The sequence below is a fragment of the Pecten maximus genome, chromosome 14 (assembly GCF_902652985.1).
Source record: "Pecten maximus chromosome 14, xPecMax1.1, whole genome shotgun sequence".
Taxonomy (NCBI): domain Eukaryota; kingdom Metazoa; phylum Mollusca; class Bivalvia; order Pectinida; family Pectinidae; genus Pecten; species Pecten maximus.
In genome coordinates, this window is record NC_047028.1 from 26,217,694 (window position 1) to 26,237,190 (window position 19,497).

Sequence of the window (19,497 nt, forward strand, 5' to 3'; positions counted from 1 at the left end):
AGTGGTGATTTCTCTCATAACCAAGGGTATAGCATATAAAATGTAGCATTACCGAAAATAACAATGATGTGCCCTCACACCAGGAACAATCAAAGTGTCAAGGTCACTCATAGGTGCTGTGCAGGAGGAATCGAAATAAAGGCGAAAAGCAAGTAGTATTTAAATATAAAATGGCAGGAAATAAGAAGACAGTTTTTTTTTTCTTTAAATAATTTTTCATTTCTGAATGTTTTACTGATGAAGATCTTATGTCATGTTAGCGAATTCTGTTTACTTTTAAATGGCTGTGGTTGCGTGAACACTGCATTATGCTGAAAGATGTAGGCTTACTTTTTAAAAAGCTTACTTAAATTGGCATACTATGATTAAGTTTATTCTATATTGGTTCATCTTAAAATGTCCTTCATGTTTCTTGATAAACCACATCGCGATTCTCTGTATATAAGATTCCGGTGAATTTTTGTCCTAGTATATGATAGTCCCTAAGTTTTTAAAATCGTCCACTCAATTTATTGTTTTTTTTTTCTCTCTCTATATTAGTTGATCTATATCATTATTATATATTCTTTGATAACTTTCGTAAAAAAGAAACTTGTCTCGTAAATTTCTTGTTTGTTACCGATGAATGGGCCTTCTCCGTTCCGATGATTTGTTGAATCGAATGTAAATGATTCATATTTTGTGTACACACATTTCTCTATCGAATGATTTTAATCATGCAACCCTATTTCTTGGAAATAACTCCAGAATCAATCAAAGTATTCTACTTTTTCAAAGTATCAAATGTAAAAACAATCGAAGATTACACTCACCAGGCAGCACGCGTAATAATTTGTGCAGAAAATAGTTCGGAATACTCAACGATAAAGCAGGTCATTGTCTATGCTTTTAACGTTTTTTTTTGTTTTTTTGTTTTTTTGTTTTTTTTCTATAATTTATTCATTTCAAACATATGTGTTCAAACAAATAAAAGCATGGACCATATTACTTAATTAAAATACTTCACGGAAGGAAAAAGTGTGTTGGTAAGCTTTTTGGAAAGAAAATATTCGGGTCCCATTCTGCACTCATCGGGATTGATCCTGGACATAAGCGAAAGCTGATTCCCATTAGAGTTCCGAATGAATTTAGTCTTCAACGAGAATAGCTAGAGGTGGCCGAGTGTTTTTGACATGAAATTATTTTGAGACATCCTGAACTCATCGGGATTGATCGTAGACATCAGCTACAGTTAATTTCCCTAAGAGTTCCGAATGAAATTGTCCTCGTCGAGAATAGCTAGAGGTGGCTTTGCTTTGCACAACACATAATAAAACAAAATAATACAGGAAAATTATGGCAAGCCAACTTAACATTTATTCAAGGAGCAATGCCGATCTTGTATTTCAGAAAAAAATATATCAGATATCTTATATAGCATATGAGATATCTCATATACTATATAAGATATCTTATATATTATATTAAATCAGATTTTATATAAGATATCTTAGATAATATATAAGATATCTCATATAGCTATTTAAGATATCTTATATAATCAAAGATCTCGTTCCTACATAAGATATCTTGTATAACAACGAGATTTTAACAAAACGACGAAATGAAGTCTCCCCGTCCGGAAGTTGGTCGGACACGAGGCTGGACAACCATGATGATCTTTTAATACATTTAGTGCTGCTTTAGAATAATCTATATAGCCTAGTATATGTTCTGATAAACCGTTGCCATGTAAAAGAAAATGTTCGGCCTTTTCAACACATTGTTCAATACCATCGAATAATATATCCTTCACCGCCATAGTGCCATTCCACATGCTCTGTTCAAGGGAGAAATTAGTTTCTTGGTTTATTGCCTAGAAATCTCGTTCCTATATAAGATATCTTATATAGCAACGAGATTTAAATTATATAAGATATCTTATATAGAAAATTAAATGAGATATCTAATATGCGATATAAGATATCTTATATAATTATATAAGATATCTCAATCTTATATAATTATATAAGATATCTCATATAATTCGATAAAATACAGAATCGACATTGCTCCTTGAATAAATGTTAAGTTGGCTTGCCATAGAAAATGGTTACAAACGGAATTACTACGCCTGTTTGTTCACATTAGCAAAGAAACATAGATTTATAAATGTCTCTACTTTGATACTGAACGCAGTAGTGGTATATAATTAGGATAAGCAAGGGAGAAAGTCCTTAATGGCGAGTGATGAAAGTCTGGTCATCAGGCCAAGAAAAGCAAATCTCAGTTTTGACAACCAAGAACATCAGCACTATCAGATTAATATTTCAGCTGTGGATTCCAATTAGTTGATATACTTGTCACGAAATTCTTTTAAAATAACTGCTCTATGTAGGGCATACTAATTGTACAAGCTTGGAACATATGGCATGCTTCATAAAAGGCAACTAAATTTGGGATTTTTTCTTTTCTATTCTTTCTATTCTACTTCCTTTTTTTTCTAATGTCTCCCTTAATATTGACTCAATTACTGGACGTTCCATGAGCAAGGTTTTGTGTCTTGTCTCTTGCCAAGCCTATAAAATTCTTCGCAAATTAAATCTAGAAATGCCGCAACTAAATGGTATCGTTTGTTATTTTAAACGTTTCCGCAGGAATGGACATTCCTGGAATCTGATTGTCTTAATATAGATTGAAATCAAATCGTAAATATATCTCTTACTTATACAATGTGAGTAAACTCCAAAACATTGAGTAAAATTTATCCTATAATTAAATCTCTCCTAATATGAAATACGATAAAACGCAGAGTTACTGATGAACTGTCATGAATCTCTGTAGGGTAAATGGTCGATGAGTTAATACACAGGGACTTTACGGCCCCCTTATAAAGCATAATCCGTGCGTGATAGCTCATCAGTAACTCTGAATCAATGGTATAACGATAATTGAAATAATGAATTCCTTTTACATTAAAAAATAAAACTGGAGTTCTTTCCCTTCACTTGTAACAGTGGATGTACATGTATACCATTGCAGAAAAATACATGTACTTAAAATGTTTATTATAATTGTAATAATTTGGAAAGGATTTACAAAGGCTTAGCATGAAGTCCAATCCATTTGGCATATTGAAATTCAATAAAATTTTGTTGATATTGAAATTGAAACTGAAGCAGGGGCATGTTTCCGTCGAGTGCCAAAACAATTCGAAACACGGCAGTTGCTTGTCAAGCATCAAACTAAGTACGTCATATATAATGGATTCTTAGTTTAATTAAAACAAATTTTTTATGAACTTATATCCTTTCAGTTTGAATCTAAAAGGGGAAAAATCAACTGTATATAATAGTTGCATTGTAGGTCAATAGATACATTTAGACTGCGCTGTAAGGTTTCGGACTATAGACAATAGACAAATTAATTATCTAAATCATATTACCTAATTGAACTTTTACCCAAGATAACGGATGATCGGTCGTGTTGGTGTTATATATATACAGGTACATAGGCCTACTTTTTATGTTCATGGATTCAACAACCACTTATTTTCTTTACCCTTTCATCAGGAAAATGTCCGCCGAATTGTAAGAAGAAATATTGCAGAGATCTAGATGGCGGCTGTGCAAAATGTCTAGCTCCCTTCTGGGGACGTCATTGTCAATACAGTAAGTAACCATATCAACCACCAAACTAATGACGTCATCACAATTAGAGTATACTTGAACCCAATGTAAGTGACGTCATTATCAACAGCGAGTGTAGGCTTAATCCCAATTAATACACCATATTAACCGCGTTAGTGCCAATAGAGAGAAAGGTCAACCCTGCTCTAATGACGCCATTGACTAAACAAGGAGTGCATACTTCCGTTTTGTTTCTTTATTTTTAAACCGTCCACCATCTGCGATACCCAAGAAGTTACGTTTACCTTCGCTCTCTGTACCCCTGGATCATAGCATTGCGAAATCGAATACTTTGTCACTGTAATCATGAAGAAAATTCACCAGGCATAAGCCGTTGATTTTCATCAAACGAGTCTCGTCCTACTGGCTTCGAATTCTCGATCCTCTTTTAATCTTCGACAGTTTAAAAATTGTTGAGCCCTCTCCCTCCCTTTTCATATACCAGTCAAATAACCAGCGCTGGGTTTCTTATTTTGATAGGCTAATAGGTTGTAACATCACATTGTAAATGTTGTATTGCCATTCTATATGACTATGTTTCCTGGACCACACATTCTAAATATAAATATTGTATCTTTGTGATTTGTATAACATATTGTAAATGTTATCATTTACCTACCAGGGACTGAGTGTAAATATGATTCTTTTGGTATCACTTATCGTGGACTGAAGAGCGTCACGAAAAGCAGAATCCCTTGTGAGAGTTGGTCATCACTGAAGTCTCCCACATCTTTCATGGCCGGAGTCGACCTAACAGAGAATTACTGTCGAAACCCAGACAACAACCGCCGTGGGCCTTGGTGTTACACCGCCGCACCCTCTGTTGATAAAAGGGGATTTTGTGACATCAAACGTTGCAGTACGTTTTCCAATGAAACATTGTAATAAAGGACTCAAAATATTATCACTTTATTTCAATACAATTTGAGAAATATACTATTGCCAAAAATGAATTCAAGGATTTTTTTTATCACAAAGTCCAGTAGTAAGATAAATAGGATTTTTTCATGAACAGAATCTAACTAACTACATTATTTTGGAATTCTTAAGGGGCTACTCTGTAAATATTAACATTCTGCCTTGGGTTTATAGTACCAGGTCTATATATAGATTTAAATCCGAGAGGCAAGATGTAGCACCTCGCGAGAGCCCGGTAGGCGTATCAATGAAAATAAACTAATAATAAATATTATCGTAGCTTTACAGTAATACCAAAAAGGAATTGGGGAATAAAAAAACTCAGCTAATATTGAATTTTAAGGCCAGCCATAGTAATCTACAAAATGCTACCGCTAAAATGCAATATGAATTGAGAGTTATGTACAGTATTGCCAAATATGAAGATGTTAAATTGTTCTATGATTCTTCAGTTGTTATAAAGGCTGGCCGGTGTTATCATCAACTGAGCTGTGTAATCTTCAAAATAACGTAAACAACAAATGTCATGAAAAGGCGGCTTCCTTTAACGGAATAGTGTTATCAAACTGAAATATCGTACATAGACATAGTTTTGTAATACCCAAACCGGTCACATATTGCATTGATAACAGGTCATTATGTAAACCAACGTCATATTTTGTCATTTTGTTAGTGTCTCCTCACTCGTCTTCTTGGCATCAACATTTTCTGCCTTAGTATCACTACTCGTTTGTCTCCTTGGCTTCAATACTTTTGACCCTTGGCCTTAGCACGTTTGGCCATTAGTATCATTCCTCGGTCGTCTCCTTGGTATTAACACTTTTGACCCTTGATATCAGCACTTTTGACCCTTGGCATCAACACTTGACCCTTGGCATCAACACTTTTGACCCTTGGCATCAACACTTTTGGCCCTTGGCATCAACACTTTCGGCCTTTAGTATCACTCCGAGGTCGTCTTCTTGGTATCAACACTTTTGGCCATTAGTATCTTTGACAAGTCCTAGAAAAGTGCAATATAGTTTAACTTATGTGGCTCTATTGTATATAACTCTCTATTTGTTGTGAAAGCTGTTTATGTCTTATATGCTTTTTATAAAGCATTTGTACTGCTCATCCTGATTATAGGAAAACAGTGTCCACCGCCTCCACTTGGCCCATTCGCCGACGTACTGAACCCTCCATCCGAAGGTTTTGAAATTGGTTACGAGATAAAAATAACTGATGGAAACAAGACTACCAACCATACATGTGAACAGAACAAATGTTGGTCTGATCTTACATGTGACCGTAAGTAAACCAGCATAATCTGCAGGTGAATTCTTGGCTGAACTGAAACTCATTCTAACTATTTAAGATAGGGGCGAACTCTCAACTTAAGGCCAAATGTGTGGCATTGTCAAGAGAGAAATAAGAAGAAAGTTGTTAAGAAAGAAGAGAAAGGGGCTTTATAGATACAGTAAGATCTGTAGAACAGTTGTATTTCAGAAGTATTGCTTGTCTCTAAAAATAAGTTTATGTCCAAATGACTATTCTACAAATAGTTCAATCAATCAATATATCTATTTAATTTTAAAATCAAATTATTCGATTTAAATCAGTTTTTGTCGATGAATGTGTTTTACAAGTGTTGTTTGGCCTAAATTACATCCATTGTCGACTGGTCGATAATTAGAAAGGGATAAAAATAACAACAAAATACAAGTATATGACCGTAAGTAAATCCTTTTTAACATTGTTTATTGATATTCATACGATACGTGGATATAATTGGTTTATGATATTCATTTTGAAGAGGAAAGTTGGATCATACTAATGTTTAATGCAATTGTTTCAGAAACGAAGACAACAGCAAGTCCAGTGACACCTACTCGAAACTCAACTCCAATATCGACGACACCACAACACCTTAACGGAAAGACACTGGCGGGTAAGTTCCGGTCGTCTCCGTAGTACTCATATCAAACTCCATATTATTTAAAACTCCAAATCTAGCGCATTGCCATTTAAACAGATCAGCATAAAGATTAAGAGGATCTCCGTGGTACTTGCCTTCGGAAACGATATACACATACCGCAATCGGCGTGATGAGAATTTAACGAAATTCTTTCAGCCCAAAGACTGCTGAAATAATATTACACCTAAATATGTGCGTTTACGGGACCCTGAAGGCATGTCTGATAGACATAATGTGATTGGATGCCCGAATGCTTAGAATTTGCTTTAAACTCATTTCGAGTTAAAAGCCTTCAATCGATAGAAGAACCTTTTTAATGCCAAAAATAACAAAAAAAAAAAAAAAAAAACAACAACAAACACTGACATAATGCGAAACCATTATCAAAACTCAAAATCTCTCAAACCAGGACAAAATAAAAATAAAATAAAAGATCCACATGGAGATTCCTGAAAAAAGTGCAAGTTGAATGAGGCCACGTACTCAGGATGAGCAAGAGCCTGCTGTTTCATCGACGACACCCGCCACACAAATCGAGGTCAAATCCGGGTTAGGTCAAAATCTCAAATGAGAGTTAGGAACTACAATGCATATCCACATCGCCAAATTAAATAGAATGTGTTAAACTGAGATCACGATGTGAGTAAGGTAAAGTAAGGCATGGTAAATGGAGACATGAAGTTGTTTAGAAAGGAAAAATCAGGATATCACATTTAGACGCCTCTTACAAATTTTAAAGGTTAGTAGTTAAAATTCATAAGCCCTACCTTACAGGGCAGTTACATGTCTGGTATGCGCAGTCCAATATACCTAATCATCAATAATGAATGTTACTGATTATCCCTTGGCATCAAAAAACAATTATGATATAACGCTCTTTATTTGAAATATTTCAGATTGTTGTATGTGCAAGGTGTCATATGTGAACAGTTCCTGGTCGGGTATTAAGAATGACGAATTCCTCCAATTTAAACTGGCCGAGTTAAAACGAGAATTAAGCGTCAAGAAGACAACCCTTTCGTCCTACATCCGCAAGAAAATAAGCGCAGGAGATGATCGACAGTCTGCGGCGAGAATCGGTTACGTAGGAGCTTCAGTCATCGCTATCGTGATCATCAGCCTGGTCGTCTGCGATCTGCACTCGTACATTCTTTACAATAACAAGTGCAGGAACGTATGGAAGGATTCCAAAATGGTTTAGACATGCTAGACACATCAAATGCTGAATGGATTTAGGAACAAATTTGATGTCGCTATGTGCAAAGGCAACTGCTTTAAGCTTTCAGCGATCAATTTCTCTGGACAATGTTTATTGTTTACCTCGCTATCTATGTAAATGTTAATTAGATATTTTCGACTGCTGATCAGTCAGTGATTTTTTTATTGTTGACTGGTGAGGAACATCTGCACGCGCCCAAACACCAAAAGGCTTACGATGAAGCTTCTTTCTGGTCGTTATTTGTAAAAGCTACCTAGCAACGCCTAGATTCAAAGTAAGAAAGGTTTGAATAAATCTCCAATCAGGGTTTGTTGTATCTACAGTAATTGAAAACAGGGATTCAGCTACCACATAAAACGCCATAAAAGTTTCTGTATGAATTCTTACAGCGTACTGAGAGGTCAAAGGAACATCAAGTTTGGAGTTCGAATATGCACCAAAGAGAATTTTTACGCTTTCCTCAGCCTAATGAAATATCCAATATGTGAAATCTTGCGGATTATTCAGGTAACAAAACGACTGTAAACTGTTAAGACAATGATCAATTGTGATGAAACGTTAGTTCAGGCTTAGAAGCTTCTTGTGTTAACAGGATGTTAATCGACACTAAAACCAAACCAATCATAATGTTATGACTAACCAAAACGAAACCAAAAATAAAAATGGTGTTCTGTGGATACCGCTCAACACTGAATGCGATATACAAAGAACACACCTAGTACGTCCCGGTGTTGGTAGTGTCAGTGAAACGTCACTTTACAAAGGAACTTACGTTTATTCTTAGTACAAGTTCAAGTAGTTAACCTCAGTGTTGACTAGATGTTAAACCAAACAATATATAAAGTATGAATTACGTAACTTATACATGGTATCTATTATCATTTGATCATCGTGATGTAGGTTTATTTGGGCAATGTCAAATTTCTCTGAAATAGCAACTTCCTGAAACTGAAGCTTTTCGATATCACCATTTCAAATTTCATGACGCTAATGTATCAACGTTCAACGTCCCAGCCAATCAAAACGTTTGTAACCGGTAATGGTATTAAAATTTATTGTTGTTGGGTAATTTATATTTCCTTTTATGGATACCAATCTTTACAGGATGGGGCGTTACTGCCCTTTTTGACAATGATACAGTTTTGAACCCTTTAACTTCACAGTGTAATTCCTTGAATACGTGGATAGAGGCAGAGGACACCTTCAGAAATAATCATGTCGCATATCTGAATTTGATACCTTTGTTTACTTCTTGATAGTCATGTTTCTGTCAATGACTGAAACATTTGTAGACAATCTGTAGGATATACTTTTAATCATTAAAAAAAATAATTCGCTTTTAAGTAGACATTTGACAAAAATAAACATTATTTCTATCCATTGATCCTTAACTTTATTTCATTGTACGCTTGTTTTATCATTAGTTACAAAAGAAAGCAGATATGTAATGAATATATCATTAGCCACAAACACATATAAGAAGTTGCGAGAATTTCTGGTAAGGCGATTTTGTGTCGCAGATCGCGAGTTCGAGGCCCAGTCAGGGCACAAGTCATAAGGTTGTCCTTCTTCGTCAGCTGTGTTTCTATATCACTATTTATTGGTGATAAGAATATAAAGATTAGAATTTCCTGTCGTAGTGGTACTGTGATGAATATAAAAAAATATGGGCACAATTCGCATCCGTGTATGAATATACATTGCGATCCAGGTATTCATATCATCTAATAAACGACCTGTAAGTGAATGTGGTTCAGCGGTATAAGCTGCGGGTATTTTTGGCTAGGTAATTGGGTGCCGTAGATCGTTAGTTCGAGGCCTTGTCAAGTTGTCTTTCTTCGCCATTTGTGTTACTTTGTATTATATATATAAATAATGTTACTTAAAAATGTCCACAATCGACCTTGTGTCAGGCTATTATACTTCCTGATTGTGTGTTTTTAATCCCTGTTTTAAAGTTATTTCGAAATAACCTCAGCATGTAGAACACATTTATTTTGTTTGATGTTAGGAGTTAAACGTCCACGTGACGGCCAGGGTCATATGAGGGCGGGTGTCAAGGAGACACATAAACTAAGAAATCAAAGCAATGAATGATAGAGTAGCAAGAAGGAAGGGGGGGGGGGGGAAATCCCAAGTGATCCATTAGGTACAGAAGATCTATTTTGGTCTCTTCAATGCCCCTTTAATAGAAGACATGGAAGAAAATCTCCTATTCTTCAGGGGACCTACTTTTATTCTCATCCTACAATAAACATTTGGTGGGATACAGCGGGCCTTATTATTCTTGGTCTCTCCAATGTCCTCTGAACAGAAGACAACGTATAAACCTTTGACTTTCAGAGGAGTGGGGTCGGCTGGGTATATTTATGAACTGATCAATACAGTGTAGTGAGTCTTGACATATATTATCTATATACCTATCTTGTAAGATACTGTATATGTGATACCACGAGCTACTTTTCTTTCCCAGAACTATGCATTTTTTCGCATATTTTGCCGTAATTACAAACAGTGAACAAATTACATGCAAACAAGACCCATGATATATACATATATTTACATTCTGATTGTTGATTCTTTATATGAACGTACAAAGTGAAAACAGTATTAAAACATCGTTTCACGTGCTGGTTTTCCACACATTATATCAGAATAATAATACGCTTGAATAATAGTCCTCATTTCATTTCCATAAATTGTGTTTTCTTTGTCATCTATCCACATAAAATGAATCTAATATAGCTCGAATTATTGTATTCGATGTTATTTCATGTCTTTTTGTTTTGAATAAACGACTGGAAACTTCGGAGCGGAAAGACACGGTAAACGATGGTGCATTGGTGAGATCACCGGCTGTTCCATTGATTTAACATCTTTTCGTATATAGTTATCAAAAGTTTGAAATTTCAAAATGAATTTGTTCTTTATGTTTTTATTCTAAATCACCCTAATGTAACTTTATGAATTGGATGGATTTATTTCATTTTCATGGTGGCTATGAAAATGAAAAAAAAAATCCATTCAATCCCTATATGATTGATCAATTTACTTTCGTTTAATTGCATTATAGTCTTGATTTATAGGTTTGTAAAAATGTCGCCAGAATTTGCTATATAGATGTCCCTTAGTGCGTTATATAAGGTGTGTTACGTTGTTAAATCTGCTTGCCATTTCCGTGAAACCACAGGTCATTTTTTCCTTTTTATATCAAACCATAATATTTTCAATGACCCACTTCATCATTGTTTTAGGTACAAACGGCTTAACACATTACATGCCAACGACATGGTTAGCCATGATACATCCGAACAATTGATCAAGTTACTCCTGTTTAATTGCACCATTGTAGTGATTTATAGGCTTGTAAAATAACATTCGATTTCCTGTTAGATTAAACTTATCCTCAAAAGGGTATCCACACCACGTTCAAGGTATAGTGAGTTTACACGATGATAGTTCAAACAAGTACTCCGTTACGTGGTCATTCTTAATTTATTTTGGTCAGGGGATCAACTCAATAAAGCTCTATACGAAAGTGGAGCGCAAAAGGGTAATGATCATAGTAACAATAGGGGTTGATGGGCGGAACGAAAATGTATCAAACTGTCTTGAATTTCAACAATCTTTTTTCTTAAAATTAACGTATGCTGGAAATATGGACATCATGTTTTCTTTTTACTATATACCCGGGGAGCATGCCCATCCTCTTTATAAACTTTGCTTTTACGAGGGTGTTATGCTGTAAAGCTGTTAAATTTCACGGGACTAATAATTTGAGGTTGTCCTTGTCCAAACTTGATCCTGAATATTAAATTTCGAGGAATTCTGACTTGTAAATAGTCTACAGTAAATACCGCTATTCATTTGTGTATTTTTGTGCTATATTTATTAACCATAGATATAGCGAAAACATTTACCCGCTAATATTATCAACAATGCAGTATATAAAAAAAGGTTTTATAATTACGCAATATATTTTACACGCTTAAAAGGTATCAAAAACTTTGAAAGCATATGTAGTCACAAAACTGGATCATTACACACAAGTTAAATGGTAAATTTACCAAACTAGTTTAAAAAGACCAATCACGCAGATCGCAAACATCCATTTCTAAGAAGAGGTGGAGGGGGTCATTTATGTCAATGTATCAGTACAGACTTGGTGAATAGAATTTAAAGCGAAAAGTCGAAAATTCATAACAAGAAGACTATATTAGTGGTGAAAAGATAAACTCGGCTGTTTATACCTGTGACTCTACCTTATCGGTAACCCAAGACATCTTGTTTAATACTGATTGATATAAATAATTCATATATGCATAGACAACGTGGGCCAAGAGCTCATTTGGCTACTCCAATGTTCTCAATCTTGGCCCAAGAGTTGAGCGTTCCTCCTCCCCTTTCCCCGTAAGGAATATTGGGAGCTCTGCCCATGGACCAAGTTTTTTTTAAGCACTTTTAGACAAGAACAACAGAAAGTATGGGAAGCTATTTATTATCCCTATTTCTGGATGATATATTATCCCGCTAACTTCATTGATTATGCCAAAGGGAGCGCCCGGTATGGGCTAATCCAATTGACTAAAAACTCAAGATTCTTCCGCAGCAAAGTTAGTAGGTATAGGGGAATCAGCTTGTCTGTCTTTCTGCTCCATCATGTCCAGACAACACCTTCTAAACCCTTTGGCCAAATTTAGTTATTTTTGCATTAGGACACGGTCAAAACTAATCTCAAAGCGACCATATTTAATTACAAGTTGTCGTCATTGTAAAATTGCGGAAATAAAGTATTTTGGTATATATTTGCTCTCTATGCGTTCCTTAATCGTGTTCGTACCAATTGTATCGGTACGAATTTGTTGTACTCAAAATAGAACGCTCTGTACCAACAGAACCGAATTGGTTCTCGTGAATCGTTTTTCAAACGTACCACTTAGATTCAAGATAGTTGGACTATGATTCTTCATTTGCCATGCAAAAGTACGTAAAACCCGAGACGGGGACTCTCTTTAAGTGATTAAATTTTATAGATCATATAAATGAATGTTTGAGGGAACTATTCATGTATTGATTTAACATCAGTTATGTTCTTAAAAAGAAAATAATATGTGTTTTTATGTTTAAAGCGAGCGACGGTCGCCATCTTGAGAACTCGCTTGGTATCCAATAACGTCCCATTATGTGGCACCATACATTTTTCAGTACAACTGGTACGAACCCGATAAAGGAATACTCGGTATATCTTTAAATTTGATATAATCAACAAAGAATACTGATATGTTAACGAAATCATAATTCTGACTCAAAATTGAAAACACGAGGGCAGAATAGGGCCAAGGATAAAGCTTTTCAAGGAGACGCTTGTAATAGTACAAGGACAATGAGACCAGGTGCAGTGTCTAATAAACAGAACGTATTTAAGAAATCCCGGATTCTACATGGAGAGCTTTTAAGTCATCTCCTAAGATAAACATGCCTTGGTATACAGTCTTCCTGATTACCCTGATGTTCAATATTCTCTTACCTTAAGAAATCAACGAAATACCCGCCTTAAGGGCGGAGGTCGCCTCTTACCATACGATGTAAGACTCAATAGGTGTATGTTTAGCTATTGTGAGGAGTTTTACACGAAAAATAAAGTGTTAATAAAACATTGTACTTGTTATAACAAATACTTGACGCTTCGCGTTGAGGAATTACTTTTTATTTCATTTTTTTTTTATATATATGATTCATGCTTAAAACTCATCCTGGTTGATAAAGTTAAGAAAAAAAATATTGCGAGGATTTGCGAGTTTTGATAATAATAATGATAATAATCTTTATATTTATACTTGATAACAAAATTTGTCAAAGACTCGTGTTTCTTTTTGTCAAGTAGACGTAAAATATCAAGTATTTACAAATTGTTCATATCACAAAGCTGACATGATATAACAGTCAGACATTTAAGTATAATAAAATAAGCAGTAGTACACTAATATGAGTCTATACAAAATTGCCTTTTTTTTTTCTTTTTTTTTTTATTTAAAGATGGAAATAAAGCTGCATTTCTAACGTGTTCAGGTCAAACATCCCATGTAGATGGACCATTGTAGGTAAAAGATATCTTAAATCTTTTATTTAAATTATGGCAAGTAAAACGAATTATTTAATGATGATCCAGTAGATCTTGATTAAACATCAGAAGTATATATTTAAAATTGTTCAAATCTATTGCAATTTCACCTCTCATACGGTTATACGTGAAGATGTAAATCTGAGGTTAAAAAACTGCTTCCGATTCGGGTCATAGATATTATAAACGGCCTTATTACAGAAACATAAATATGATGGCGGATGTTATAGGTGACTGAACAAAATTACCTATCAGCGGAATCGTGAAGTATTTAAACATGATGGTATATGAAATATATTTTATATGCATATTATAGTGTTAGAAAATCAAAAAATATGCAGCTGCAAAGTTTTACATCATTAACCACAAATCCAATGGACTATAAAGTGGCAAGTTTAAATGAAGATCAATCATGCAGATCGGCAACTCCCTAATTATTTGTATACATTTTATAAATGTCCATCGGTGTCAGCATATATTGGGTAAATGAAACATTAAAATACATAAATTCGATAACTGGAGCGTGGTAATGAGTCACGAGTCGACAAACTTTTTCCAAGTTAAACTGTTAACACCGATATACGTTAATAATGGCGTCGACTTCATGACAAACTGTTTCACTTTGTCTTCAATAACAATGGAGAATACAGACATCATAACAAAACCATAATTCAAACTCGAAATCGATAAATCTAGGGTAAAATATGAACAAAAATCCAAATTTTCATGGAGACACTTAAAAAAATAGATTAAAATCAGGTGTTCAGGGAGAGTAACCGTCCTCTTCATCAACGACGTCATTCAGTCATTTAAGCAATGAACAGTGGTTTTAAAGTTGTTATAGTCGATATGGCACTATAACGGGTTCCCATGCCATTTGCCCACCATACATCTTGCTGCCATATCGACTATAACAACATTAAAACCACTGTTAAATACTTATATTTACATTGTCCTACCATTTTCGACAACTTTGAAAAAAACTAAACCAACAAAAAAAAACAAAAAAAGATCCCGCCTTTTTTAATGTCACATGACCCACTGGCTGTTATAGCCTGAGGCACTGGATGTTAATTAAGCAATAAACTGCCTAGATGCGGCAGACCTACTGGTATAAGTAGGTCTGCCGCATCTAGGCAGTTTATCGCTTATATTTACGTTCTATTAATGAATCTCATGTCAATGTGACTTTACAATGTATGGCGGCCATCTTTGTTTACATTTTTTGCAAGTGAGATATTCATACGCCCTCAGGGCAACTTCAGTTATACTCTCATAGATGAAGCTGCTTTTGGTAGGGATTTACTAGTAATATATAAGGGCATTGCCACACCAAATGTAAATATAGGCGTATGGTTGCAACTACCTCTTAGCATTGTGTCATTGGGGAAGGGGAGCAAATGTAAATATATTATAATGAACAGTATTTTTTCATTAAAGTGTACAGTAATGGAAACTTAGAATAACAGGTTTGTTATTTTTTGATCGGGCTTGTCTATCAAGGAACAGAATCAATATCTTAGTAACTTGGTCAGATGTTTTAAGACGAAAGCCAAAAGCACGCGATGATCTTTCCCCTTTATTCATTAATTAATTAATTTATTTATTTATTTATTTTTTACTTTCAATAAATCAGAACTGTAACAACTCATAATGGTGTTCCCCTCCTAAAATGATATCGAATATGTACGTATGACTCCATCTGGCCTCATTCAAACAACTTGTTCGGAACAGGCGTACTCTGATGGGCTTTATTTGAAGTATACGTCTATATCTACTTCTTGTTCATGTGACAACAACTTAAATTCCTATTTTTTATGAAGTATATAATTTCAAAAGTTTAAAATGAAGCTATTTGCCTATTTTTTTTACCTCCCGTCATTTTTTTAGTCACAGCGGAGCTAACTTGTGACAAATACGCAGAAAATCTCACGGGTCTTAATGGGTAGAAGTTTCAGAACAATCAAAGGCAGTACAGAAATATGATATCTGGTTTTATTTTTCGTTGGTTTCTCATTACAGTACAGAACGATATCAAACTACAAAACATTGTCCTTTTTTTTATCAAATTTCACATTGTTTAAGTACGAATGCAAAAATTAACAGGTATTATTTTAATGACAGCCTTTGCATGCGTTCCGATGTGACGGCAATTCCAGGTAAATCACACCTTTTTGATATGTGCCATAAATAGATATAAATAGCAAAACTTCCTGGTGTTCTCCTTGTTCAACTTCCTGAATGAGTTTTAAGGGTGATTTTTATAGGAGAATAATGTCCAATATCAAGTACAAATAAATATCTACAAATTTGCACAAAAAAAGTCATGTAATATACCAAAATGTTTGTTTGGACATTTAGTTTCTCAAAATCATAAATAATTTGCTGTAACTACTTTAGATGTCAACAGTTACTTCAACAGAGTTACATTCTGATAAGATGTAGTCTGGAATAAGTCTAAGTCACACAAATAATCAGGCTTGAAAAATAACCAAGCCGTTATACTCCCAAGTGTCTATAGCACACGATAGAAGCGTTTGTTTGACCGGATCTATATTATTTATATACATATAAACACTTATTTTTGTTTTGACCTTGAAATGCAAATGGCGGCTGTGAATAATATTACACAAATATGGTATGAATGAAAGCATTTCAATCAATCAGTAGAAATGCTCCTATAACACACTTGTAAGACATCTGATCATAGAATGAATTAAGGACCTCTCTAAGACAAATTGTTAAACTGGTGAGTTTGGGCCTTTTTCAGAGATATGCATCTTTTACCCCTAACTCAACGGCTGAACTTTTTCCCTGAAAACGGTCTTCTTGTAATGTCTAGAGGTCTTGATGGTGTCTAATAAGAGCATTTTTGAAGTTTGAAATACCTCCTTATAGTCCATATTTGTGTTATTATTCATCAGACCAATCCTTTTGTGTATTATTAGCATCCTATTTTGTGCTTTAGACACTTGTGTGTAAAACATCATTTCTGTTTTGTGCAATATATGTGTGATACAAATGAGCTAATTGTGTCCCACTGAGACATGTTTTTTTCGGATGTTTTGTTGAAATTTAAATAAAGCCCAGCCGATAACATGTAAACAGCAAGTCCCATGGTTTGGCGTGATACAAACTAAAGGTTCATCAAGATACTTCTGTTAAATTGCATCATAGTATTCATCTATAGGATTGTAAAGTATCACTGGTTTTACTTGATTTGCGGTTAAGGGACGAGTATTGCTATAGATTTAACTTAAAGCGACTAAAGCTGTCAAAATCATTGTTGGGAAATACTATCAGGCGACATATTTTGTTTTTAATATATCATAAAACTAAGACTACTCCTTAATTAAAAATCAAAAGTGTCCGCATCCGTGTTTTGTAAGTACTTAAATCGGTGCAAAACAATAACAATTCATGTAACCGCTCGTAAACAGAACGCAGTGAGGACTCCTCAAATACACCCACGTGACTTCATTCGGCCATCTCCGTGTATTGTTCTTTTTAAACGTGAACCGAAGTACACGGTATTTTAAAACTCTTCAACAAATACCTTTAGAATTTTTTTTACGATATAGGCTTTTGCATCGCCATATCTTGAACCAATTTCACTGTTTATAGGAAGAAATCGCCGTTTGATGAGTATGAACTCTACACATTTAGATGCCTTAAAAATAGCTATCTCATACAGATGTTGAAGGTTATATACAATCAACTATTCAGTAATTGCCACCATGAACATGTATTATTTTTTTTCAACGGTGCGACAATAAAAATGTTGTCTAACTCGTATCCTGTTCAGACATATTTTAAATGTAGGCAGTTTTCAGTTGCATGGTTTTGTATAAAAACGTTTCCGCATTGTCTTGCAAATTATATTTTGGCGCTTTGGGTATGTGGTGGGTGTACTGGGTATGTGGTGGGTGTTCTGGGTATGTGTGGGTGTACTGGGTATGTGGTGGGTGTAGTGGGTATGTGGTGGGTGTAGTGGGTATGTGTTGGGTGTATTGGGTATGTGGTTGGTGTATTGGCTATGTGGTGGGTGTACTGGGTATGTGGTGGGTGTATTGGGTATGTGATGGGTGTCATGGGTATGTGGTGGGTGTACTGGGTATGTGGTGTTTGTACTGGCTATGTGGTGGGTGTACTGGGTATGTGGTGGGTGTACTGGGTATGTGGTGGGTGTACTGGGTATGTGGTAGGTGTACTAGGTATGTGGTGGGTGTACTGGGTATGTGGTGGGTGTACTGGGTATGTGGTGTGTGTACTGGGTATGTGGTGGGTGTAATAGGTATGTGGTGGATGTACTGGGTATGTGGTTGGTGTACTGGGTATGTGGTGGGTGTACTATGTATGTGGTGGTGTACTGGGTATGTGGTGGGTGTACTGGGTATGTGGTGGGTGTACTGTGTATGTTGTGGGTGTACTGTATATGTTGTGGGTGTACTGGGTATGTGGTGGGTGTATTGGGTATGTGATGGGTGTACTGGGTATGTGGTGGGTGTTCTGGGTATGTGGTAGGTGTACTGGGTATGTGGTGGGTGTACTGGGTATGTGGTGGATGTACTGGGTATGTGGTGGGGTGTACTGTGTATGTGATGGGTGTACTGGGTATGTGGTGGATGTACTGGGTACGTGGTGGGTGTACTGGGTACGTGGTGGGTGTACTTGGTATGTGGTGGGTGTACTGGGTATGTGGTGGGTGTATTGGGTATGTGGTGGGTGTACCGGGTATGTGGTGGGTGTACTGGGTATGTGGTGGGTGTTCTGGGTATGTGGTAGGTGTACTGGGTATGTGGTGGGTGTACTGGGTATGTGGTGGGTGTACTGGGTATGTGATGGGTGTACTGGGTATGTGGTGGGGTGTACTAGGTATGTGGTAGGTGTACTGGGTATGTGTAGGGTGTAATAGGTATGTGGGTGATGTACTGGGTATGTGGTTGGTGTACTGGGTATGTGGTGGGTGTACTGGGTATGTGGTGGGTGTACTGGGTATGTGGTGGGTGTACTGGGTATGTGGTGGGTGTACTGGGTATGTGGTGGGTGTACTGGGTATGTGGTGGGTGTACTGTGTATGTTGTGGGTGTACTGTATATGTTGTGGGTGTACTGGGTATGTGGTGGGGTGTATTGGGTATGTGATGGGTGTACTGGGTATGTGGTGGGTGTTCTGGGTATGTGGTAGGTGTACTGGGTATGTGGTAGGTGTACTGGGTATGTGGTGGATGTACTGGGTATGTGGTGGGTGTACTGTGTATGTGATGGGTGTACTGGGTATGTGGTGGATGTACTGGGTACGTGGTGGGTGTACTGGGTACGTGGTGGGTGTACTTGGTATGTGGTGGGTGTACTGGGTATGTGGTGGGGTGTATTGGGTATGTGGTGGGTGTACCGGGTATGTGGGTGGGTGTACTGGTATGTGGTGGGTGTTCTGGGGTATGGTGGGTGGGTGTACTGGGTATGTGGTGGGTGTACTGGGTATGTGGTGGGTGTACTGGGTATGTGGTGGGTGTACTGGGTATGTGGTGGGTGTACTGGGTATGTGGTGGGTGTACTGGGTATGTGGTGGGTGTACTGGGTATGTGGTGGGTGTACTGGGTATGTGGTGTAG